General features: G+C 38.1%; 1 protein-coding gene across 2 annotated transcripts in view; it reads left to right on the top strand.

Moving 5' to 3' along the window:
* Window positions 1-27,113, top strand: part of UNC13C (unc-13 homolog C) — a 491,690-nt gene that overhangs the window by 459,723 nt on the left and 4,854 nt on the right. The window lies entirely within an intron of this gene.

The following is a 27,113-nucleotide window of genomic DNA, read 5'->3' as shown; positions in this document are numbered from 1 at the left end:
TGAGAATGAGCTGAGAAGGCATAGCAAGAGCAAGACTTAACTTGGCATTGAAAGATGGGTAGGATTTGGATAGTCATCAGCAAACAGAGGAGAAAATATAGACATAAAAGATGGTGTAGCAACTGCTTTATTTACATCCATTTCTTTTATAGGCAGCTAATAAAATTTGACTTTCATTGCCTTTGTCATCAGCAAAAAGTATTAAGTTTTGCTGATCACGACTTCCTCTGATTATGACCTGTGTTCTCTTTCATTTGGGTGGCATGGTTGAATGATCCAGACATCTATCTCATTTCCCCATCACCCCATCCTAAATGAGTTTTGTCTGCTGTTGAATTTAACAACAGACAGAAGGAAATAAAATGATCCAGGTGCTATCCTAGGGCTACCACTATTTAGCTAAAATTCTGTTCCCCCTCAAATCGAAGAAGCAGACACAGACAGAGATAAGGAAATAGTGAGGATGACAACTGCCTGCTTCACTCCTCTGGCGGATCCCACAGCCAGCTCCCCAGTCCTCTCTTCCTAGCCTTCCTCACTAGCTCCTTGCTTGGCTGGTTCTGCCTGGCTTACACTCAACAGGCAACATTTTCTCCATCAATTAACAGCTATTGGGAAGAGATTAGTTCCTTACTGGTCTCGGAGGACCAAGAAAGCATCCAAAGGAAACAAAGCTCTAGGTGGTTTCCATGGAGATTTGCAGCCTGGAGGCAAAAGGGATAACTTTATTTCTGAAATACCTTAATTACCATAATAGCTCCTTAGCATACTACCGAGAGTAATCATCACAATTATTTCTAGTTTTCAATGAGAACAATAGATTAATTCCACCAGGCCAAAAGTGAGACAGAGTTAAAGCAAGTTAAGAGTAGTAAGAGAATCCTCCCACCCCAGCCAACTTTATAGAAATAAGACATAGGCATGTCTTTTAAGTGGTTACCACCATTAGAACATCAGGTAGGTAGAATATTTGAATATTTATATTTTTAGATTATAGTATCAACAGATTTTATGTTTTTAAGTATTTTTTATCTTCAGTAAAATAGATATAGAGGAACACATAAAACAAAGACAAGGCCCACAAAGGTCAACAGGTGGAGCTTTGCCAGCTGCCCCAGAAGCTGTTCCCCGAGCCCTGTCCCAGTCACACCCTCACCCTCCCTTCAGGTAGAACCACTGTCCTGCCCTTGATAATGATCACTCCCTTGTACCTCTTTATAGTTTTATTCCCGAGTTCCATCTTGCTCAGTCTTTATAATCTGATGTTTTAAAACCCCTTTGTTTACAAGTTACTCCTCCATCTCTTTCTCTTCTTTACAATTTATCTTTTGAAGAACATGGATTGCTTTATTATAGAGTCTCCCGCAGCCTGGATTTTCCTGATTGAGGATTGAGAGTGTGATTCAACTTGTCCTTCTGTGTTTCTGGAAATTCTCAGACTGGACTCAAGTACCATCCCTTAGCAAAACAACAGGAAGGGTTAGTGTGGAGAGTGCATAGGGACTGGGTTGCTCCTTCAGTCCTCACTCGGTTCCATGTGCACTGGCCTATTCCTGATTGGGCAGATGTCTCCAGTTCCCAGCTGTTATCTCACATTGGCCCTCAGTACCTTCTAGTTGGCTAGCTTGGGGTTCTCTGGTTCTCAAGTCTGTCAGATGTCCTCATGCTTTCTTCCCCACAGAAGCCTTGTGGCTATTGGTGGTACCTCCTGCATTCTCATATTTAGGGGTTCATGGAACTACCTTGGCACCTGTTTCATGGTAAATGCTTTCCTTAGGTTTTTGATTTCACTAAGTAGTTGCTCTGCATGTCTTTATGTAGATTTAGGAAGATCTAAAAATTAGGCTGCCACTATCTCAGCAATTTTTGCAGTATTCTGTGTGATTTATATTATTATATTATATATTTTTTGAAGGAATAGATTCTTGAATTTTTAATGAGAAACCTATTTGATATCCAGACAACTCTGGGAGAACATGCTTACTCTGTATATTGAGAGATTTGTCTGGTTGTTTATCATTCCATAGTTAAATTGCTGCTAGAGCCCTGTTTGTAGTACTGTGTTCATTCTTAGCCATTTGCTAATATTTCCATCTAGATCTGTAACCATTTCCACCCTGATCCTTTTCACACATGGACTGTAAGGATATGGGGAACTTCTTTCTTTAAATAGACCTTGCTGAAAGCTCAGTCCTAAGCATGAGTTTTCTCTACTTGCCTTCCTGAACACAACACTTCCGTTCTCTTCATTACCAGAATCTGTGTTAATGCCCACCTATTCACAGGTCCTTAGACCCACTCTGGTCAAAGATGCCTGACACCTAGGATTTTTGCTTCTGATGCTTTAACTCTTAGCTTATTGATCTCAGACCTGGACCCCTGCCCACCCCTTTGGGAAGTCAGCTTCTTAATCCTACTCTGGACCAGCTGCCCCCGTTGTCATCCCTGTCCTGGCATTGTATATACCATGTTGTACATCACAGTGTGGCCTGAGTTTTTCCAATAACATGATATAGCATAACACCTTCATGTGTCATTTTTAAAAATCTCTGCAAGTATGACTTTTAAAGAATGTGTAATCTCATCATATAGATGGGTTAAACTGTAATTCACCACGCATCTAACACTTCTAGGTTATTTTCATAAAAAAAAAAACTAAAAGCTTGAAATTGCATTTATTTCTTAAACCAGAAAAAGTCACAGTGGCAATGCTTTCATGTATACTGAAGATTTGCTTGCAGACGCCTTACTTTGATTGGGGTGGTATTAGTTTTGAGGGATCACTGATATCTCGAGCCTTAACAGGTTCTGCTCCCCCTGATTCCACACTTCTCCAGTTACAAATCTTGATTCCAGAAAATAAGAGGCTGTTCCTGCAGGGGCTGGACTCCTCTGTGCTCTTTCTGAAGTCAGCAATTCCTCTTAAGACCGTGGTATTTCTGGTGGGATAATCTTTCCATTCAACATCTTTCAGGGCCTGCACAGGGCAGTGCTGTGGCAGCTATGTTCTGGAAGACACTGAGTTGCTCACAGATGTTATTATCTTGAAAGGTCATTGAAGAGAACTGTCATTATAATAGATGACATGAGAAAAATCAAAGAAAATGGAGTCCTCCACATGCTTAAGAAAAAGTAGAGGCTAAAGCCTAATAAATGATCTGAACCCAGGCCTACTTTAAAAAAGCTTTGTTCTCTATGTTAAGATGAGTAATTCTCTCATTTCCAAAGAATGCTATATCCAAAAGGGAACTTGTCAGGGGTTCGTTCCCAGCTGTGGGTTGGGAGTCACTGCCCGAGACACAGCCCACAGGTCCTTCTAGGTAGGGAGAAGTGGTCAGTGAGCAAAAGACACACAGGGCAACAGTGGCCCCAGGGAAGGGACAGAAAACCTATATCCAGTACCTATCAGCAAGGCAGCACACTCAGTCCCAGATGAGATCGGGTGGCTGAGAGCCAAGAGTTTGACAAGAGGCAGCACTGGTAGGAAAAAGGCAGCTTCAGCGATGCAGAATGGGACCACTGAAATTGGACTTTGAGGGTCAGCTCTGGCACCAAGCCTCAGAGGAAGCTTTCCCTGGCACTCTGAGTAAGTCCACCCCTCGTCTTCCTTATGTGCTTCTCCTGTGTGTGGCCCATGCTCCCTATCTTCCCCATCATAGCACAGGTCCCATGGGATCGTGAGTGCCTCTCTACCTCTCCATGAGCCTTTAGCTTCTACAAAGGTGTGTGTGTCTTACCTGAGAGCCACTATAGCTGGAGCTCCTACCCTTGGCAGCATATCCAAACACCTGCAGAACTTTAAAAAGTCCACATGCTGGAGCTGGAGCTCCACCCCAGAGTCTAATGTAATTGGCCTGGAACGAAGCTCATATCTACATGGTTTGAAAAGTCCTCAGGTGTTTCTAATGTACAACCCAAAGGGCAGGAAACACTGACTTAAACCATTTTTAGTGCCTGAGACATAGGAGCCCAGTGAGTAATTGATGGACGGCTGAATGAATGAATAAATGAATGACTCAATGGCGGTTTCAGTCAACTAGGATCCACCTGGAACAGAGTAGGAACTGGTCAGATGTGTGTAATCCCATGGCTTCAGTGCTTTGCTAGCAATGTGTTCTTTTTCTTTCTCCTTATAATGGGCAAAATTCAAGAACATTTCCACTCAGTATAAACATTAGTCGTGGACACTGGGCCGGTGTTGCCTACACTGTCAGTAATGAGTCTTTGCAGACAAGGGGAATGAAGCAGGGCTGGTTGCCATACCCCTCGCAGAGTGTGGTCTCTGCCTTCTTTGGGGGGCAAAGGGTGTCTGCCCACGAAACCCTGCATGTTGTTGCTGAGTTACCTGTGCCCTCTCCGGTGAGGACTTCAGTAGATAAAACAAAAAAATCTGTCTTTGGTAATGGCTTGTTATTTTCTTAAATTTTGAAAGAATAGTACATTTATGAAGTAAATATATCATGTCATTATTTGTTATTATAACACAAACTGTAGTCTTCCTAAACCAGAGATTATGTTTCTCTGATTCTCCCTCTTTTAACACACTTGGTCTGGTTGAATAATCTTCTGGATTTCTCGCACAGATTTGAGCAAGGATTTAAGGCTTGAAGTTTCATTCAGAAGGATATGAGGAATTTAATAAGCTTTACAAGTCTTTCACAAGGAACATTTCTAATTTGAAAGACCTTTCAAACAAAGAAACAAATTTAAGAGTACAGGTGCTCCATATTTGGTCAGTAAACATTTCTAAAGGTTATGTGTCACTAAAAGATATTACCATGTGACTACTATGAGTCATTTATGGATTCCTTAAGTTACTAAATTGTCATACATTAAAATTATTAAGGAATCCTAGGGGGTAAACTTTATTTCTTTGTTATTTTAGTTCCTTTAGTTTTAAAAAGGTGAAATTTAGTTGCACAAGTGCCTGTCCCAGAGCCAGAGTTCCAAATGCATCTGCTTCTGGAGAAAGCATGCTTTAGAGATCGTTTGCCACTGGCATTTATTGAGCGTTTATTATGTATCAGGCACTATACTCTGCTTTACATTGTTCAATCTTCACAATAACAGTATGAGGTAAACATCATTATTATCCCGTTTCTAAGATGAATAACCAAAGGTTAAAGAGATTAAGAAAATACTCAGAGTCATACCCTGAGTTAGTAGCTGGATTCCAGACTCAGGCATCTGATCCAGAGCCTGTGTTCCTTCCGCTGTGCACCATTACTGAGGCCGTGCTGAATTCACGGTGCTGGGGTAGGCATAGTGCTTACACAAGAGGAATCTATCCAATTCCCTGTTTTGCTTAACAACTTCCTGAGTTGGAAACACATCCATTGTTTAATTCAGATAAATATAATCAAAGTTTGAAAATAATAAATGAAGTTACATCTGAGGAGAGCCATCTTCTGTCTGGAAGATGGGTTAAAGAGGACTTCATGTAGAGGATGGCATTTGAACTCAGCATCAAATCCTGAATTTCCTTTGTTTTAAAAAATTATCTATATTACACTTGACCTTTTTTAGGGAGGTGGTGTCCAGCTTTATGAATGTAACTAGTAGTTGCCTCTGACAGAGGTCTTAATAGTGAACAGTTTAAACAAAGAGGAAAATGAATTGTTAGAATAATTGCAAGCCTTTAATTTAGACCACAAGGCCCAAGGATGTATTGGGCCATGGAAATTACTAGAAGCCAATATTTAAATCCCTTTAGAACACTGACTTTTGTCTCTCCATGCATGTTTTTCCCCCTTTTTCAGAGTCAGATTCAATGTTTTCTTTAGAAATAAAATAATTTTGTTATACCCTACCTAGGAGTTCCTCAGCATAACTTGAGCTTCTGAAATTCTTAGAGTGATAGTAGTTGTAAAAATCACAGTCTTTGGGAATTATTTCTGATGCTCTTGGCTATTTTTCCTGAAGATTTCAGACAAACAGTAGATTTTGTATTTTTATGTGTGTTTACTTCAAAACTTAAACTCTCCTGAATAGTATGTTTTCATTCTTCAGGAAAAATGTGCAAACTTCTCTTACCTTGTGAGATAGAGCTCAAGGCTGTTGGAAGAAAATAAATAGTACCGATGAGCAGATATTTAAATTATTCTGTTTAGTCAAATGTAAGGCTTAGAGTAAATCAAAACTAAAAACTAATCAATATACTTCGGATATTTTAATTTAAACTAACACCTATCTGTTTTTGCTGTCTTAAATGAGTTCTTAAACAGAAATTAATAGATCATCTTACCCAAATTAAAGTAAAAGAACATGAAGAAAGGAATTAACACTTATAAGGACCTGATAGGTGCTAGACCGGTGTCACCTCGTTTTGACTTCATCATATTGTGAAGGACATGTGACATGCACAGATATAGAAATTGAGGCTCAGAGAAGGTAAAGTGATTGTCCAGGCCTCAGCTAGTGAGTGGTAGAGCCAGGTAAATCATTCTGATTACAAAACAATATATTCAAGTAGATAGACAGCATCCAATATAAGTAATACCTGTTTGAATGCGGGTGTCAGGGTAATAATATGAGTGTAATAATTTATAGTTCTAATTCGAACATTTCACCTTAAATGTCATATGGTGTGCTTGGATGCTATGTTAAAGAATTACACGCTTATCAGAATAAAAACAAAGACACTGAAATAGAGAACAAGGGGACAGTGACCAGAGAGGAGAGGGAAGGGAATTTAAGGGGGAAAAAGGGGAGGGATTTGGAGAAGCAAATATGAAGGACACAGGGATGAGAACTGGGGAGGGTGGAAATGGGAGGCAGGTGGGGAGCACAGGGTGGGGGCGGCTGGGATGGGAGAAACAGCAAAACACAGTATTTGAAAAATAATTAAATAAAATTATTGAGAAAAAAAAGAATCACATGCTTATGATTTTGTAATGAAACAGAGGTGCTATTTGTGCTGAACCCTGTATATATCTATAATTCCACATTTCTGAAGGTAGGATTGCAAAGCACGCATTTCATGGGTTTTCCCCCCACAAGTTAAATGTATTAATAACCAAATGAAGAAATTATGTTTATTTTGTTTATTTTTATACCTACACAGTACCTCAGTATTTACATATTCCAAATTTCAAAGTCTTATTCAGTACTGTGTAATGATCAATAAGCAAAATAGACTAAAAAAAGAAAAAACAAGGAAAGAAGAAAGGAAGCACAGAGGGTTTTTTGCATCGCCTGTGTTCCCCAAATCTGCTGGAAAGTGGAAGCATTCTGCTCTCTCTTTCTCTTCTGACAAATGTTATTCATTCTGTCCACAACAGTCCATTGTGTCTTGTTATGTTGTTCTTGCTAAATTGCCTTAAATCAGACCAGTCCTTGATTAAAAGGTCAAAGCAATACATTTTTTACTGAGCTCTGCGGCCTTTTCTGCAGAGGAGTTAATTTGTGTACATCTGCCCCCTGCAGAGGAGCTGCCTCAAAGTGATGGTGAGAATTACATTTGACTATTTCTACACTAGCCTCTATCTAGTTCTTCAGTTTTTGACCTGAAATAAAGTCTTTGGATTCAATGATCTCTCAGCCGTATGCTCTGACCCCAGGTCCTGCTCTTGATAACTGCATTCATCACTTGGATCTGTTTGTATTGTTGTCCATAACATAGCTAATTTTGTAAATGGCTTTTAGCTGCTCCTTGAGAATATTCTGCTGGGTGAGCATTCTTGACTCGTTATTTAAGGAAGTCAGTTCTGTGTTCTGCCATCACCTAGGTATCTATTACCAGATCACCATGAATATTGCTCCATCTACCCATCAGTGCACATTACCAAGTTTCCTCTCAACGCTGTTCAATTACTGGCTCACATGCTGCATTCAGCAATTTGTCCATGGTCTCTGCTTGGCAGGGTGGATAACATCCTGCTCAAAATGACAGCCACATAGTGCAGCATGTATTCTCAGAGACGGGGAAAGCACAGGGCTTTACATCAGTGAACTGAACTCATAATCTGTATTTTCCTACTCTAATCTTCTGGTTCTTTTTGTGTATTTAAACATTTTAATTAACAAGTGATAGATGCTCACTAAAAACAAATTAGATAATAAGAAAGTGTATGATGGAAAAACTAATACATTCAGCTGATTCCACCCCCACTGTGTTCACTTTCAAGTTTATTCTCTCAGACCTTCAACCATATGCACATAAAACTTACATTCTTTTCCCATTCCAAAATTGGATAATGTGCATATTTTGGGCTATTTGATCTTTTATATACATCATTTCAAATCTTATATACAGATTTTCCTCACTCTTTTAGTGTGATTTATAACATTTCATGACATATGATGATATATTCACTATTTTACTACTGATAAATATATAGGTTATAGCTAATATGTGAACCATTTTAAAATGTTGCCATTAACATATTTAACTATGTACATCTTTGTATATTTATGCAAGTGTTTGTATATGATAGACTCATAGAAAAACTGATAGGTCAGAGGAGATGAAGAGTTTAATATTTTAATAAACAATAACAATATGAAAGACTGTTTCTATGCTAGGTACTTTTAATAAGTACCTTACAAATTATAACTTTTAGTCTTTACAACACCTAAATGAGTCAGGTACAACTATAATTCCTCTTTTACAAATGATGGAATTAAAGCACAGAGAGACTAAGTCACTTGCCCACCGTCACTCAGCTACTATGTGGTGAAGCCTGGATTCAAATCCAGACAATATGGCTTAGAGACTGAGCTCTCACCTTGTACACTACTGCCTCATGATTATGTTGCAATTGGTTCCCAACGAACATTTTTACATTAGTTATCTCACCAGCTTTGTCGATTGCGGATATTGTTTTCTCAATTTAACATTGCAACTATTTTAATGTTGTTGTGACCTCATGATGCGATAAAGTTTGATCAGTAAAAAATAAACACAGCAATGCATGATGAGGCAGAATATCATTAAGTGCCTAAATGGGTGGAAGGAGTAAGAACACAGAAGTGGCTCCAAGTAGCAGTGAAGAGGGGAGACTGGCGTGACTGGGAAAGCCATGTAAGGATGGGAGAGCTTGGAAGGCGGGAGTACTTGAGTATATGGAAGGAAGCCAGTGAAAAAGAATATTGATGAATGCATGAGAGAAACATTTGATTATAATTAATGGAGGCAGAATTTTTAAAGCCAAGAGTTACTTAGGGAATTTAAAATTTTCGTGCAGAGCAACAAGCTTTAAGAGGAGGAAAGTAGCAGCATGGCATCTGTATCATGGGAAGCTCAGTCCTGCTAAGTTATATAAAATGTAATAAAAGTATATGATAGCAAAGTGATCTCTTGGAATGTAACATAGACATCCACATATGACAAGGTCCTGAACTAAAAGAGTAGAATGTTGAAGTAGAGAGTGAGTCCAATTAGCTATGTAAAGAATAATGGGAAAGATTTATTCTTTGGTTGGGATCAACAGATAAAGCAGAGGAAATGTCCCATGAAGTTTTCAATGATTTGAACTTGGATAGCAGAATGGTGTGAACGAGGTTGGAAGTGGGGAAGTTGAAAACTGAAGGAGGATTGAGAATACCAGAAGTTAATTTTGGGATTTGATTCGGCTAAACTGCCATTGGAATTTTGGTAGGGATTGCATTACATCTGTAGACCGTTTTAGGTAATATTGACATTTTTATATATTAATTCTTTCAATTCATGAACACATATTCTATTTATTTGTCTCATCTTCAGTTTCTTTCATCAATGTCTTTTAGTTTTCAGTGTACAGATTTTTCACCTGATTAAATTTATCACTAAGTATTTATTCTCTTTGATGCATTGTAAATGGAATTGCTTTCTTTTTTAAAAACATATTTTTTATTGATTATGCGATTACAGTTGTCCCATTCCCCCCCTTTATTCCACTCCACCCGGCATACCGTCTCCCACCAACATTCCCCACCTTAGTTCATGTCCATGGGTCATACATATAAGTTCTTTGGCTTCTCCATTTTCTATACTATTCTTAACCCCCCCCTGTCTATTTTCTACCTATTATTTTGCTACTTATTCCCTGTACCTTTTTCTCCTTTCCCCCTCCCCTGCTAATAACCCTCCATGTGATCTCCATTTCTGTGATTCTGTTCCTGTTCTAGTTGTTTGCTTAGTTTGCTTTTTTTATGGTTTGATTGTTAATAGTTCTGAGTTTCTTGTGATTTTACTGTTCATATTTCTTATCTTCTTTTTCTTAAATAAGTCCCTTTAACATTTCATATAATAAGGGCTTTGTGATGATGAACACCTTTAACTTGACCTTATCTGGAAAGCACTTTATCTGCACTTCCATTCTAAAGGATAGCTTTGCTGGATAGATCAATCTTGGATGTAGGGCCTTCCTTTCATGACTTTGAATACTTCTTTCCAGCCCCTTCTTGCCTGTAAGGTCTCTTCTGAGAAATCCGCTGACAGTCTGATGGGAACTCCTTTGTAGGTGACTGTCCCCTTAGCTCTTGCTGCTTCTAGGATTCTCTCCTTCATTTTAATCTTGGCTAATGTAATGATGATGTGCCTTAGTGTGTTCCTTCTTGGGTCCAACTTCTTTGGGACTCTCTGAGCTTGCTGGATTTCCTGGAAGTCTATTTCCTTTGCCAGATTGGGGAAGTTCTCCTTTATTGTGTGTTCAAATAAGTTTTCCATTGGTGGCTGTTCCTTTCCCCCTTCTGGTACCCCTATAATTCAGATGTTGGAGCGTTTACAGATGTCCTGGAGTTTCCTAAGACTCTCCTCATTTTTTTGAATTCTTGCTTCTTGACTCCCTTCTGTTTGGTCATTTTTTTCTTCCTTCTGGTTCACTCCCTTGATTTGAGTCTCAGTTTTCTTTTCATCGCTATTGGTTTCCTGTGCATTTCCCTTCATTTCAATTAGTTTAGCCTTCATATGTTCCTCTAATTTGTGACTAAAATCAACCAGTTCTGTGAGCATCCTGATCACCAGTGTTTTGAACTGTGCATCTGAAAGTTTTGCTATTTCTTGTTCGCTTAGAGTTATGGGCTCTGGGGCTTTGAGATCTTCTTGAGCCATTTTTGGTCTGTTCGCACCTGTTAAGTACGAGGAGCAGAGCCTTAGGGGCGGGGCCACCAGGGTGGGTCGCTGGGTTGTGACGCTGTATGTGGGGGCGGAGTCAGAGCGGGAAATGACGCCCTCTCTCCTTCCTCTCCTCACTGGGGCCCGCTGGGTCTCGTGGGGTCTCGTCTCAGTGCCCACTCCCTCACCGGCCTATCTGCGCAGGGATGCGCCACCACAGTCAACCCGCCACCCTGCGCCCTCACCGGATCCACAGGTCGCTCACTGGGCCTGCCCTTTGCAACCCCACGCCTGGGATCCTCAGGGCTGAGTACGTCTTGAGTTTTCCTGTGCAACCTCGCTCCGCCAGCTGCTGGCTTTGCCCCTCTTACAGGTCAGGCTGAAGCATTTGTTGTTAGCAGACTCCCGAAAAGTTCAATTTTCTGTGTTCTGGCTATGTTTTCTGTTGCTAATATTTTGTTATCTCTAAACTTGGTTGTGTGAGAAAGCACGGCGTGTCCACCTATGCCTCCCACTTATTTGAATTCTTGTTTCTTTATTCTGTTCTGGTTGACTATGTATTTCTTCCTCCACTACTGACAAGCAAAGTCAGCCCTTCTGGTACTGATTCCTAGGGTGGGTGGGTTTGCGTACATTCTAGGACCCTGTGGCTCTATCTCTCCCGCAAACTCTCCTGTGAGGCTTGGAGTTTCTCCCACTGCCTCAACCCTCACAGGTTTTTTCAGTCAGAGGTTTTGAGGCTTTATTTCCCTGCAGTGGAACCCTGGGTTACATGGTTTGTCTCACTCCCCAGTTGTTCCTCCCGGTTTATCTGCATCAAATGTTGGACTGCCTGGTCCACCAGCCACCACCTTGCTGTGAGTCCTCTCCAACCTGGTTGCCCATCTTCACCCCTCCTACCTGTCTGGACGAATGTTTCCTCTTTAACTCCTTTGTTGTTGGACTTCCATACAGTTCAATTTGTTTTCTGTCAAACAAAACAAATTTCTGTCAGTTCTGGTTGTTTTTAAATTTGTTGTTATCCTTCTTTTGTCAGTTCTGGTTGTTTTTTTGTTTTTAAATTTGTTGTTATCCTTCTTTTGTCAGTTCTGGTTGTTTTTTCGTTTTTCTGTCAATTCTGGTTGTTTTTTTGTTTTTAAATTTGTTGTTATCCTTCTTTTGGTTGTGCAAGGAGGCACAGTGTATCTACCTATGCCTACAACTTGGCTGGACATCCTCAATATTAATTTCTCTTTTTGCGAGTTTGTTGTTAGTATGTAGAAAGATGACTAATTTTTATATACAGACTTTGTACTCTGCAACTTTACTGAATTTTTTTTATTCTAACAGTTTTTTTAGGAGTCTCTAGGGTTTTCTATATATAAAATCATGTCATCCACAAATATGACAGCTTTACTTTCTCCTTTCCAATTTGGATGCTTCTTATTTCTTTTCTCTGCCTGATTGTTTTAGGACTTCCAATATCATGTTGGATCAAAGTAGCTAAACTAGGCTTCCTTGTCTTGTTCCTGATCTTAAGGGAAAAGCTTTCAACTTTTCAGCATTGAGTAGAATCTTTTCTTCATTTCTCTTTCTGATAGCTTGTTATTGGTATATAAACATGCAATCAATTTCTGAATATTAATTTTGTATCCTGCCACTTTACTGAATTCATTTACTAGTCTTAATAGATTTTTTTGTAGAATCCTTAAGGTTCTCTATATAGATTATGTCATTTAAAAATAGTAACAGTTTTATTTCTTACTTCCTAATTTGTGTGCCTCATATTTCTTTTTTCTGCATAATTGCTGTGGGTAGGACTTCCAGTACTATGTAAAATAAAAGTGGGCATCCTTGTTCTGTTCCTGAGCTTAAGAAAAAGATTTCAGCTTTTTACCATTAAGTACAATGTTAGCAGCAGGCTTGTTTTATATCGCCCTTTTTGTTTTAATATAAGGACATTTCTTTTTTTAAGAGTTAATTTTTTTTTATGTGCTTGTTTCAGGTGTACAGCTTAGTGGTCAGACAAAGTGTTCCCCTCAATTTTCCTAGGACTCCAACTGGTGCCATACAGAAGTTATCACAATATTATTGACTATATTTACTATGCTTTACTTACTTTCCCAGGACTATTTTGTAACTACCAATTTGTGCTTCTTAGTACCTTATATGGCCTTTACTATGTTGAGGTATCCTCTGTCTATAGACTCCACTGAGAGTTTTTATCATAAATGGATGTTGAATTTTATCCAATGCTTTTTATATATCTATTGACATGATCATATGTTTTTATCTTTTATTTTTTAATTGTTCTTCTACTACAGTTATCCCAATTTTCTCCTTCCTCTCTTTCTGTTTTCCCCTTCACCACCCATCCCTGGCTCCCACAGTCTATCCTTAATTTTTTTAATGTGATGTATCACACTGATCATTTGCAGACATTTAGCTATCTTTGCATGCCTGAAATAAATCCCATTTAATCTTGTATATTAATCTCTCAGTGTATTATTTAATTTGATTTGTTAATATTTTTTAATATTTTTGCATCTATATCCATCAGAAATAGTCTGTAATATTCTCTTTTTTTTTTTTTTTCATCTTTGTCTGATTCTTGTGTCTGGGTAATGCTGGCCTCACAAAATAAGGTCGGAATCATTGCCTCCTTGTTTGGGGGGAAGAGTTTGAGCAATATAGGGCTTAAGTCTCATTTAAATGTCTGGTAAAATTTACCAGTAAAGCCATTTGGTCCTGGACTTTTTTTAGGGGTAAAGGGTGGGGTTTGTTACTTATTCAATCTCCTTACTAGTAATTGGTCTATTCAGATTTTATTTGCTTCAGTCTTGGAAGATTGTATGTTTCTAGCAATTTATCCATTTCCTCTAGGTTGTCCAATATGTTGGCATATAATTGTTCATAGTAGTTTCTTGCGATGTTTTGTATTTCTTTGATATCAGTTATCATGGTTTCTCTCATTTCTGATTTTACTTATTTGAGCTCTCTCTCTTTTCTTTTTATTCCCATTTGCATGAAACATATTTTTACAACCCTTCAGTTTCACTGTGAGTGATACAAGTCTCTTGTAGGCAGCATATAGATGAATTTTGTTTTTTATACATTCAGCAACTCTATGTTTTTTCATTGGATTATTAGTTCATATATATTTAAAGTAATTATTGATAGAATACACTTATTGCCATTTTGTTCATTGTGTTCTGGCTGTTTTGTAGTTTCTGTTTTGTTTTGTTTTTCTCTTGCTTTCTTGTCGTTTGATGACTTTCTGTAAAGTGAACGCATAGGCTCCTTTCTCATTACCTTTTGTGCAACTCTTATAGGTTTTTGCCTTGTGTCTACCGTGAAGGTTGTGTATAATTGCATATGTACATATGCATTTATACATATACATATACGTAGATGTGTATCCTAGTCCAAGTTGATAGCAGATTATGTTTAAAAGTACTCCAAACTCTGCAGTTTTATTCCCCCAGTCAACACTGTACATTTCTGATGTCATATTTTACATCTTTAGTATTGTATATCCCTTAACTAATTATTATAGTTATAGTTATTTTTACTACTTTAGTCTTTCATCATCACTGTAGCTTTATAGGTGAGTACTCCATATTGTTTACTATATATCTTTATCAATGAAATTTTTACTTTCATATGATTTATTCTTACTACTTAGAGTAACTAACTAGTAAGTTATTCTATAATAAATTCTTACTTTATTTTCAGCTTAAAGAAGTCTTTAATATTTCTTATAATACCAGTTCATGGTAGTGAACATCTTTAGCTTTTGCTTAATTGGAAAACTCTTTATCTCTCACTAATTCTGAATGTTTGACAGCTGGAAGAGGGGACAGAAGTTGGGGGGGCTGGTTGAAGAAGGCAAAGGGATTATGCAAAACAAACTCATAGACACAGACAACAGTACAGTGATTACCAGAGGGAAAAGGAGGGTGGGGAAGTTAGAAGAGGGTAAATGGGGGATAAATGGTGATAGAAGCAGACTTGACTTGGCGTAGAGCAAACACAATACAATATACAGATGGCATATTATAGAACCGTACACCTGAAACCTGTGTAATTTTATTAACCAATATCACCCCAATGAATTCAATAAAAATTTTTTTTTAATCTGAATGTTGACCTAACTGGATAGAGTATTCTTAGTAGGAAGTTATTTTGTTTTATTACTTCAATCACTTCTGGCTTGCAAAGTTTTATTTTTTTTAAAAAAAATCTTCACCTGAGGGTATATTTATTGACTTTAGAAGCAGAGGAAGAAAGAGAGACAGATCACCATCAGTATGAGAGAGAAGCATTAGTTGTTTGACTCCCATATGTGCCCTGAATGGAGACCAAACCCAAAACTTTGTGGTGTATGGAACAATGCTCCAACCAGCTGAGCCACCTGGCCAGGGATGGCTTACAAAGTTACTGCTAAGAAATCTGTTGTAGGCTTATGGGTGTTTCCTTTTATGTAACAAGTTGTTTTTCTCTTGTTGCTTTTAAGATTCTCTCTTTATCTTTAAATTTTTTAATTATAATGTGTCTCAGTGTAGGTCACTTTGTTTTATCTTATTTAGAACTCTAAGCTTCCTAGATCTGGATGTCTCTTATCTTCCCCAGGTTAAAGAAGTTTCCAGCCATTATTTTTTTTTTCAAATAAGTTCTTTGTACCTTTTTTCTCTCTTCTCCTCTGGGACCCCTATACTGTAAATGTTATTTCATTTGATGTTAACTGGTAGATCCACTAAGCTATCTTCACTTTTTAAATTGCTTTTTCTGTTCTGTTTGGGTCAGTTTTTTCCTGTCTGCTAGATCATTAGTTTTTTCTTTGGCTTTAGCTTGATGTTAAATTCCTCTTGTGTATTTTTTAGTTCAGTTATTGTATTTACGTCTATCACTATATCATATATTTTTGACACCTTGAAAAAAGTCACTGTGCCTTTCCCAGTCAGTACTTCCAAGGAACAATTAATCTCACCTCTATAACCATAGACTAGTTGTTTCCTGTTCTTCAAATTGATATAAATACAATAGCACAGTATGTATTCTTTGTTTTCAATTTTTTTAATTCCCATTTCTCTTCCCCCCCTTTACCTAGGCAACCATCAGCTTGTTCTCTATGTCTATGAGTCTGTTTTTATTTTGTTTTTTTAATTCATTTATATAGATGTTTTAGATTCTACATGTAACTAAGATCATACCTTATTTGTCTTTTTCTGTCTTATCTCAGTATAATATTTTCTAGGTCCATCAATGTTGTGGTAACTGGCAGGATTTTATTCTTTTGTATTGCTGAATAATATTCCTTTCTACATAATGTGATATTTAAGGCCATTACTTATTAATTTTCTGTCTGGTTAATCTATCCATTGATTTTAATGGGGTATTAAAAATCCCCTATTATTATTTTATTACCGTGGATTTCTCTACTATGTCCATTAATAATTACTTTATCTACTTACCTACAGTGGGTGTGTAGACATTATGATTGTTATATTCTCTTCTTGGTTGGCTCCTGTATAATTATTTAATATGCCTTTTTGTCTTTTTTTATATTTTTGTTTTAAAGTCTATTTTGTCTGATATAAGTATTGCTAGACCAGCTTTCTTTTTATTTCTGCGTGCATGGAATTTCTTTTCCCATTCATTCACTTTCAGTCTATTTTGTGTCTATTCCTTTGAAGTGAGTCTCTTGTAAGCAGCATATAGGTGGGACATGTGTTTTAATCCATTCAGCCACCCTATGTCTTTTTATTGGAGCATATAATCCATTTACATTTAATGTAATTATTGGCAAGTATGTACTTATTGTCCTGTCATTTTTTTAGGTTGTTTCTATATTCCTTTGTTCCTTTCTCTTTGTTCTTTTTATACCATTTGTAGGTTTTTGAGGGTTATGTATATCATTCTTTTTCTTTTTCAATATATTTTATTAATTATGCCATTACAGTTGTTCTATTCCCCCCTTCATTCCCCTCCACCCTGCACACCCCCTCCTCCACCATTCCCCCCTTTAGTTTATGACCACGTGTCTCAAGTTCTTTAGATTCTATATTTCCCATCCTATTCTTGCCCTCCCTCTATCTATTTTCTACCTACCGTCTATGCTACTTATTTTCTGTACCTTCTCCCCCCTTCTCCTCCTCCCACTCCTCTGTTGCTAACCCTCCATGTGATCTTCATTTCTATGGTTCTGCTCCTGATCTAGCTGTCCTCTTAGTTTGCTTTTGTTTTAGGTGTGGTTCTTAATAACTGTAAGTTTGCTGTCCTTTCACTGTTCATCTTTTTTATCTTCTTTTTCTTAGGTAAGTCCCTTTAACATTTCATATAATAAGGGCTTGGTGATGATGAACTCCTTGAATTTGATCTTATCTGGGAAGCACTTTATCTGCCCTTCTATTGTAAATGAAAGCTTTGCTGGATAGAGCAACCTTGGATGTAGGTCTTTGGATTTTATGACTTGGAATACTTCTTTCCAGCCACCTCTTGCCTGTAAGGTCTCTTTTAAGAAATCAGCTTACAGTCTGATGGGAACTCCTTTGTAGGTGACTGTCCCCTTAGCTCTTGCTGCTTCTAGGATTCTCTCCTTCATTTGAATCTTGGCTAATGTAATGATGATGTGCCTTGGTGTGTTCCTTCTTGGGTCCAACTTCTTTGGTACTCTCTGAGCTTCCTGGACTTCCTGAAAGTCTATTTCCTTTGCCAGATTGGGGAATTTTTATGTTTGTTCTCCTTTATGTATTTGTTCTTTATAATAAGTTTTCCACTCGTGGGTGTTCCTTCCCCTTCTGGTACCCCTATAATTCAGATGTTGGAACGTTTGAAGATGCCCTGAAGGTTCCTAAGCCTCCCCTCATTTTTTTGAATTCTGGTTTCTTCATCCTTTTCTGTTTGGTCATTTTTTTCCTCCTTCTGGTCCACTCCTTTGATTTGAATCCCAGTTTCCTTTCCATTACTATTGATTTCCTGTGCATTTCCATCATTTCTATTAGTTTAGCCCTCATATGTTCCTCTAATTTGTGACTGAAATCAACCAGTTCTATGAGCATCCTGACCACCAGTGTTTTGAACTGTGCATCTGAAAGTTTTGCTATTTCTTCATTGCTTAGATTTATTGGGTCTGGGGCTCTGAGTTGTTCTTGAGCCATTTCTGGCGTGTTCGCGCCCTGTGCCTGTTAAGTATGAGGAGAGGAGCCTCAGATGTTCACCAGGGTGGGACCACCCAGGTCTCTGGGTTGTGAGGCTGTATGTGTGGGTGGGATCAGAGAGGGACAATGGCAGTTCCCTCTGCTGCTTCCTGCCACTGGGGTCTGTGGGGTCTGTCTCACTGCTAGCTTCTTCACCAGTTTATCTGCATGCCAGTGTGTGACTGTGATCAGCCCTCAGTGGGCCCAACGCCTTGCTCCCTCAGTGGGTCCGCCCACTTCTCCACACCTGGGATCCGCCCACGGCTGCTGGCGCACCTGGGTCACACACCCAGGTCGATCTGGTGGATCTTTCCTGCTGGACCCCACTCTGCTACTGGCTCTGCCCCTCTTACCAGTTTGGCTGAGAGTTCGTTGTTGTCAGACTTCCATGTAGTTCAATTTTTCTGTGGTTTGGTTGTGTTTTTGTTGCTAAAACTTTGTTGTTTTTAAACTTGGTTGTGGAAGAAGGTACAGTGCTTCCATCTACACCTCCATCTTGGCAGAAGTCTCTTATTCTTTTTCTATAGCAGTCCATTTTAAGCTGATAGACACTTAAGTTCCGATATATTCTATAAGGCCTATGATTTTGTTCTCCCCTCCAAGTTTTGTGTTACAGATGTCAAATTTTAAATATTTTTGTGTTGTGTATCTCCTAACTATTGTAGTTTGAGTTGAGTTTGATTTTTTTAAACCTCTATAGTAGCTTTTAAAATGTTTGATTTTCTGTATTTACTTAATATTTGGCTTCACCCATGAGATTTTTTTCCATTTATGATATTTTATTTCTGGTAATGGCTTTTTCTTTTTTACTTAAAGACCTTTTTACATTTCTTATAAGCTTAGTGGTGATGTGAAGTCCTTTAGTTTTTGCTTGTCTGGGAAACTCTTTATCTCTCCTTTAATTCTGAATGATAAGCTTTCTGGTGAATTATTTTAGATCATACATTCCTTTCTTCCAATGCTTTAAAAAATGTTCTGCCACTCGTTCCAGGCCTGTAAAGTTGCTGATGAGAAATCAGCTGATAGCATTAAAGGGATTCTTTTGTGTGTAATTTGTTTTTCTCTTGCTTCCTTCAGGATCGTGTCTTTATCTTTAACTTTGGCCATTTTAACTACAAGGAGTCTTTGTGTGGGTCTCTTTGGGGTCATCTTGTTTGGGGTTCTCTGTGCTTCCTGGACATGGATATCTGCTTCCTTTCTCAGGTTAAAAAAGTTTTCTGCCACTATTTTATTAAATAAAATTTTTGTTCCTTTCCCTCTTTCTTGTACTTCTGATAGTCTTATAGTACTATAATAGTTTGAGTTGTTGATCTTATACCAGAGGTCCCTTAACCATTCCTCCTTCTTTATTATTCTTATTTTTATTTTTGCTACTCTAATAAGTTGATTTCCACTAGTCTGTATTTCAAGTTTAATCTGTTCTTCTATGTTAGTTAATCTACTTTTGATTCCTTCTAATGCATTTTTTATTTCAGTTATTGTATTCTTCAGATCTGCTTGTTTCTTTCTTATACTTTCTAACTCTTTATTGAAGTTCTCTCTAAATTTCTATATTCTATTCTCAAGTTTCTTGAATATTCTTATAACTGATTCCTTGAATTCTTTATCAAGCAAATTATTTTATTTCCAATTTTTTAGTTGTTCCCCCACCCTGAGAATTTTTCTTCCTTCGCTTGAGACAGAAGATAGTCTTCTGTCTTTTGGTTTTACTTTCTATGTTTGTTTATATTAGTCAGACAAACAGCTGTTTCTTCCAGTCTTGAAGAGTCTCTTATATGTAAGTAAGCTCTGTGTAGTCTGGTTTAAGCAGGCCCAGTAGAAGCCAAATAGGTGCTTCAGGCACCTGGAGAGCTGGCCTACCAAGCCAGAGAAGCACCAGATGGGCAGGCCAGGTGTGTGTAGTAATGAATGCCTGTTGATCCTGCCTGCTCCCTTTGTTCAGATCAAAATTGGCTCAGGCATGTGTTCAGGCACGTGCTGCAGTAGCCCTACGGGTAGGCCAGAGCACCTGGATAGAGCCCTGACCCAGCCTATGGAGGTGGAGGAAGATGTAAACAATGGTGTTCACCTCCCCCCGGGACCCCAGAGAATTCCCACTGTCCCTGCAGAGTTCCTTGAAATAGGGCTACTTGCTGGAAATGGCTTCCGCCAGCATCTACATCCCTGGAAAGACCCTCAGAAGACTTCTGCTCTTCTGGAAGAAGCTTTAACATTAGCAAATAAATCTTTTTCACACATGATCTAGGTTCTTTTCAAACTGTTGCTTTTGTGCTGAGTCCCAGGCAAATGAGTCTCCGTGTGAGCCCTTGAAGAAGAGAATCTCTGTTTTCTACAGTCCTGTGGTTTTCCTGGATCTAAGTTACATTGGCCTGTTGGTCTTCAGGGTCAGGCATTTGGGGGACTTGTCTATGTGGTGCAGTCCCAAAGATTTTGGGTGCCTTATGTAGGGGACACTTTGCTCCTCAGGAAGTAGGAAGTTCTGGGGTTTTGTTTGTTTGCTTGTTTTTCTGTTTGGTGGTTTGGGGTGGGTTTTTTCTGGAGCTCCCCCAATGTGGGTACTATGTTGGGGTGGTGTTTTTTATAAGAATGTCTTTCCATCTCTCCAATCCACCTTAGTGTGGCCCTTTTATCCTCTGTTGTATATGAACTGAATGATGCACAGTGACCAATCACCAACAGACTTTGAAAGAAGTGATATGATTGGTGACTGATGATTGCATCTCTGTCGTCTACATAGTGATTTGTGGACTGAAATACTAGCAGCAAAGTATTTACTTTTTGTGATGATAGGTATTTAATGTACCATGATGACTGAAATTTGAACATCTGACTGGGAGGCAGGCATTTTTTAACTAAACTGCGGGAACTGGAATCCAGGTATAACAACACTGTGCAAAGTGAGGACTGCCTGCATATATAATCAATTAATAAAAATAAATTGGGCATTCAATATATGTCAAAATAATATTACAAGTTTATTGTATGAATTAGTGATAAGAAGTGTGGATTATTGATAGTAAAAGAGGTTTCCTGCTTTTATGTAATGTAGTTAGGAAAAAACAATCTGTATAATTAACTGCAAAATAAGGCATAGCATGGTGCTGGGGAGTGGTATGAACTCCAAGCCATGAAAGCACAAACCTGGCATTCTAAAGGGATAATTATGAATAGTATGGCTATTAAGCAATAAGGGCAATAATGATAAACCCTTTAAAATTAGTTGTTTCTACTGTATTACTTTCCTAATTCCGCATTTTTAGGGTATGCCACACTAAGCAGTCAGTTCTCAAGACTATGTTTGACTTGATGGGCAGTGAATTTCACATTCTGTGTTAGAAAAGAAGATGTGCATTTTGAGAGTCTAGTAAATGTTTCCACTCAGCAGGTTTCACCAAAGTGTTCAGACACTGCTGAGCACATCAGCGCAATTTTTAATGTTTTTTTCTTCCCAGTGCAACTGTTTATATCTCTTTAGAAAGCACACACAGGATGTAGAAGTGGAAGACCACAAAAAAGCATTTTCTGAAAAGGGGGAAAAAACTTGTATCTGTGCATTTAAAGAGGACCTTTTAAAAGGTTTTAGGCACATTCCTTTAGGAGTTAGTTGTTTAAAGCAACATAAGACTTTTTTTCTCCATAACTGACACTAAACAGAAACTCACATATTTTCCCAATTAGACTGTCATATTTTCTACCATAGAAATCTCTCAAATTCTAAAACAACACAGCAAACGCCTTTAAATTACCTTAACGATTAGAAACTCAGCTGCAGAAGTAAGAACTGGTGAGTGCTTTGCTAGAAGGCTTTCCTCATTTAAGAGTATACAAAGAACTGGCTTGACCATCATTTTTTGATGTTTACACCAGCAGAAACCAGCTATTGCTACATGGGTGCCTGTAATAATACATTCAGATCACCCTTGAAAGTTTAAACTACAAACCCAGGCACTAAGCAGTTTCTGCATCTTAGTATAACACCAGAGGCAATCATGCAAACTGGGTGCATTTTCAGGGATGCTGAGAGGCCTTTTCTCATAAACTGTGATTTTAGAAATAATAAAACAAATAAACAGAGACCTTTATTAATCAAGAAAAGTCATTTTACCAGATTTTTGGTTAATGAAAGTTTCTAAGAGAAAGAAGCAGTTTTTCCTCTTAAATAGTAGAGAGCTCTAAAAATCTGCCATCACTATTCTATTGGGCTTGGAAAGTCTTGGGGAAGAAAGTAGGAATTTTGAATTTGTTAGGAAAAACTGCAGTCACTCCAGGGTTTTCTAATCACAGTCTTTGATCTAGATAACCATAATGTCCATGGATTTTTTAATAGTTTTTATATGTGAGTATTACGCATGCATGTTGAAAGGATTTAATAACTCTGAAACATTCTGTTATTAATAACTTATTATAATAAATGGATCCATTTGTTAGACAGCTATTATATATGCTTTATCAATAGCTGTTATATAGGAAGGCACAAAATGTTCTACATTTTAAAAAAGTATCTATTTTTATTCTCACCACAAACCTACCAGGTAGGTGCTATAACAATAAGGAGTCCTGGCTGGTGTGCTCAGTGGATTGAGCGCGGGCCTGTGAACCACACGATCACAGTTCGATTCCCAGTCAGGGCACATGCCTGGGTTGCAGGCCAGTTCTCAGCAGGGGACTCAAGAGAGGCAACCATACATTGATATTTTTCTCCTCTCCTTCCCTTCCCCTCTAAAGATAAATAAATAAAATCTTTTAAAAAAACAATAAGGAAATGAAAGTTCAGAGTTTTAATTATCTCTTAAAAAGTGGCTGGGACCATATTCATAATCAGAGCAGTTTGATTCCATTGCCAGGGTTTTTGTACTATATTGAGTCATACTGAGGAAATCAACAACATAATTGCAGATTATTTATGGAATTTTGTAAAATGAAAGGTATTTGGACAAGGCTTCATAGGCTAATGAACAAAGAATCTTCCAAATGTGTGGTTTGTCCTGATGAAAATATGAAATAAGTTTTGAAGAATCAGGCTACGGACAACAGCATGGAGCAGCAGTGCAGATGAAGTAAAAGGTAATCAGAAGCATCCTAGTAAAGGGCCGGATTTTAGGACTTGATTCATGGTGTAATGAGATGCAAATATTAGGCTTCCTGGAACAGAACGGAGTGATGAGAGTGGTCCATATTTTATACAAATGAAAGGATATTTTTTTCTGAAAATAAATCTGACTATGCCACTCATTGCCAAAAATTCAAGAGATTTCTCAGCAGTGCAAGGATAATGACTAGAAATTTTTAAATGGTATTCAGGGTACCATCATTTTCTCTTTGCTACTCCCTCATCTATGCTCCATCCACACTGAACTACTTGCAGTTTTCAGCATTCTGTTTTATGCATCCACACGTGTGCCCAGGCTATTTCTTCTGCATCCTTTGTTTAAAACATGAATTCTAACTCAACTCTCTAGAGCCTCCTTAAGCATGTTCTCCTTTCTGAAATCTATAGTGATAAAAGTAGTGAGTGTCTGTATTTTAAACTCTGCCCTTCCCCTCAAACAACTGATTGTTTCACAAAACCTATGAGCATTGAGAAAATTCTAGAAGCATTTATATTCAAGTTATGAGCAAATTAAAGATGTCAACTCTGTAAACCAACATCCCAGCAAAAACCAAATGGCAACACTCAAATTAAGATTATTTGATAAGGATTTAATAAGGAAACATATTCAAAGATAAAGGGAGGATAGAAAAAAAGAAGAAATCGTAAACAACCTGCCTTAAACAACAGTAGTGAGGGGACACAAAAGCTACTAGACCAGAAGAGACACTGTCACCTATCAAGGAACCCATTTTCTGCTGCCCAGAGACCTCCCTCACTGATACCACCGTCCAGGCCTATGCCAGATTAGTGGCTTGCACTATTGGAAAATTATTCCAGCTTCCAAAACTTCATCCTGTTAACATTAAATCTGTAATCAAATCCTGGATGCACAAGGCCCTTCTCTCTCCATAAGCAGGCAAAATGGTGAGCCTAAGCAGTGGGAGGAGGAGGAGGAAGAGGTCATGGGCTTCTCTTGTGTGAACTTTTTCTGTTCCTTCTGGTGGAGGTTTCCCTGGTGTTGAGAAGGAAGAAAAGAGAGGAAAAAGACAAATGGCTCTTCGTTTAGACATCAGTGGTGACCACTAGTGGCATTATTTAAGGGTCATTGAGTATTGTTAGGGCTCTTCCAGTTCATTGTCTTTGGGGAAGTAGAAGCTTATAAAGCTGCTAGTCTGCGACTCATTTCCAAATGGCAACTTGGAACATCAATGGACTCTTCCAAGGCTCAGGACTAGGTCACTTGTTCCTGCTGCACTTAAGCTGGTGCTGGCATGCTCCAGGTCTCCGAGGTGCCTGCCTCTCTGCCCCATCTGTGACAGTGCCTGAGAAGACCACAGTCCATGGTCACATCTTCCCTCTCTTGTCCCCACCTCTGGCACTTTTTTTTTAATTTTTAATTTTTAAATTTTAAATGTTTGTATTGTTGTTCAAGTACAGTTGTCTCCATTCCCCCCAACACTCCTCCCCACCCTACCCATCCACACCTCCCTCCTCTAATCCCACCCCCCCTTGGTTTTGTCCATGTGTCCTTTAGTTGTCCCTAAAAACCTTTCCCCCTTTCCCCCATGATCCCTTCTCACCTCCCTCTGCTTACTGTCAGTGTGTTCTTAATTTCAGTGTCTCTGGTTGTATTTTGCTTGCTTGTTTGTCTTGTTGGTTAGGTTCCACTTGTAGGTGAGATCATGTGGTACTTGTCTCTCACCACCTGGCTTATCTCACTTAGCATAACACTCTCCAGATGTATCCATGCTGTCAGAAAACCCACTTCTGGCCCTTCAAGCCCATTTAGAAACCATCTCTCATACTTCTCAGCAGTCATAAATGTAAGGAGGCAGTCCCGGCACACTCTGCGGCTAGATGTCCCCACTTGGCCATGCTTGGGTCATATCGTCTGCTAAGTAAGTGGCGAATTCAAAAATGAAATGCCCATTTTGCTGACACTTCCAGAGTTTAGGAGTATTTCTTTTGGAGTTTCTTCATATCAAAAAAAAGGGAACATTTCCCCTCTTCCCTTCCTCAGGAGCAAAGAATAGCCCCTTCATTAATACTCAAAGTGACCACTTTCTATCTTTTAATCATTTTACTATCAAATGGCCAGGGTAGAGGGAGAGAAATTTTTGTGGTGAACTGGCTCTTCTCAGCATATCTTACTAAGTTCAGTCCTAAATCCAGTGATCCTCTGAGGTTAAAAATCAAAAGTCTCTTAGAAACTTGTTTTCAGATTGTTATTAGCCATTTATTTTAGAAAAATATGATTCTTATAAACCTATGTTGCATATAAAACTATAAATTATTAAAATCTCTTTGGGGCAAAATTAAAATTTCACATTGACAGATTTTACTTCTAGAAATTATACTATAGATAAATGTGTAAATATAAAACTAATTATTATGGTTTGTTCATAATAGCAAGAGATTGGAAACAATTAAAGTATAGTCATATAATGGAATAAAGGCCAGACGTTATTTTAAATGTTTTAAATGGTTTACTGTTTTAAGTACTTGTAAAAAGATCAGTAATTTATTTTTAAGCAAATACTCATTGAACATTTACTTTGTAGTTAGTACTGTGATATTCCAGCCTATGCTAAAGAATGAGGGAGATCTTTATATATACTGAAATGGAATGATCTTCATAATATATTTTTAGATAAAAAGACTAAGGTAAGGTAAAGGATAGTTACAGTATGTTCTTCTGATTGCGGGAAAACTGTACATGTTCACAGATGATACATTGGTAAATATGTGTGTGTGTTTATTTATTTATGTATAAACATAAACTAAGGGGTTGGTGTTATTATCCTTACCTTACAAATGAGAACATGGAGACTTGAAAACAGCAAATTCTCATCACAGAACCAGCAGTGGCATAACTATGGTTTATTTGGGGTTTTCTTTGTTTTTTACCTTGAAAGATGGTTTAAATTTTTTTTCAATATTTTATTGTTTCTGCTATTACTATTGCCCCAATTTTTCTCCCTTCGCCCCCATCCACCCAGCCCAACCCCCACTACCTCAGGCACCACAGCCCATGTCCATGGGTCGTGCATCTACAGTTCTTTGACTACCCCCTTCACTTTCTTCTAACAGTCCCTCCTCCCCTCTCACAGCTGTCAGTCTGTTCCATGTTCCTATGACTCTGATTATATTTTTACTTGTTAGCTTATTTTGTTCATTTGATTCTACTTATAATATGGTATTTGTCTTTCACTAAGTGGCTTATAACATAACTATGATTTCTATTCAAGTTTATCTGAGCCCAAATCACAGGCACTTTCCAATACAACATGCTTCACAAGACTAATTTTGACCAGGGTAGAAATGACTACTTTTTATGCCATCAGTAGACCTTATAACTATATCATGGAATTCTTACAATATTACAGCAATATGTTGGTTCTCTCCTGGCCTACTGTGTGCTTCATGAGGATAGGTGCTCCAAAGAGCCTTCTTCGTGCCCCCAGTGCTCTGCTATGGCGCATCGTAGCAAAGCTCTTAACAAAGGAATGACAGGCAATGATGAATCTTTGTACATAAGCAATGGATAAAGCTTTATTAAGTGCCTAGAAAGGCAGCTGCAAATTCTTTTAATAATTACAACACAGTTTGTGAGGGCCATATGAAATTTAAACCAATGTGCAAAATAGAATTATATCCAACTCTCAAACCTGTACAGCAAATTTAATTTAGTGAACATTTGTCAATATCTATTAATAAAAAGAACCACTTATTTCCAGGAAGGGACACTTAAAAGTCCCTAATGCAGAGAATGTACATGTCCATTACTGAGTAGTCTGAAAGTGCAGGC

This window comes from Artibeus jamaicensis, unplaced genomic scaffold (assembly GCF_021234435.1).
Source record: "Artibeus jamaicensis isolate MK-2021 breed Jamaican fruit bat unplaced genomic scaffold, CSHL_Jam_final contig_548, whole genome shotgun sequence".
NCBI classification, from domain to species: Eukaryota; Metazoa; Chordata; class Mammalia; order Chiroptera; family Phyllostomidae; genus Artibeus; species Artibeus jamaicensis.
The sequence above is the reverse complement of the archived record's forward strand: the minus strand, read 5'-3'. Positions and strand labels throughout refer to the sequence as shown.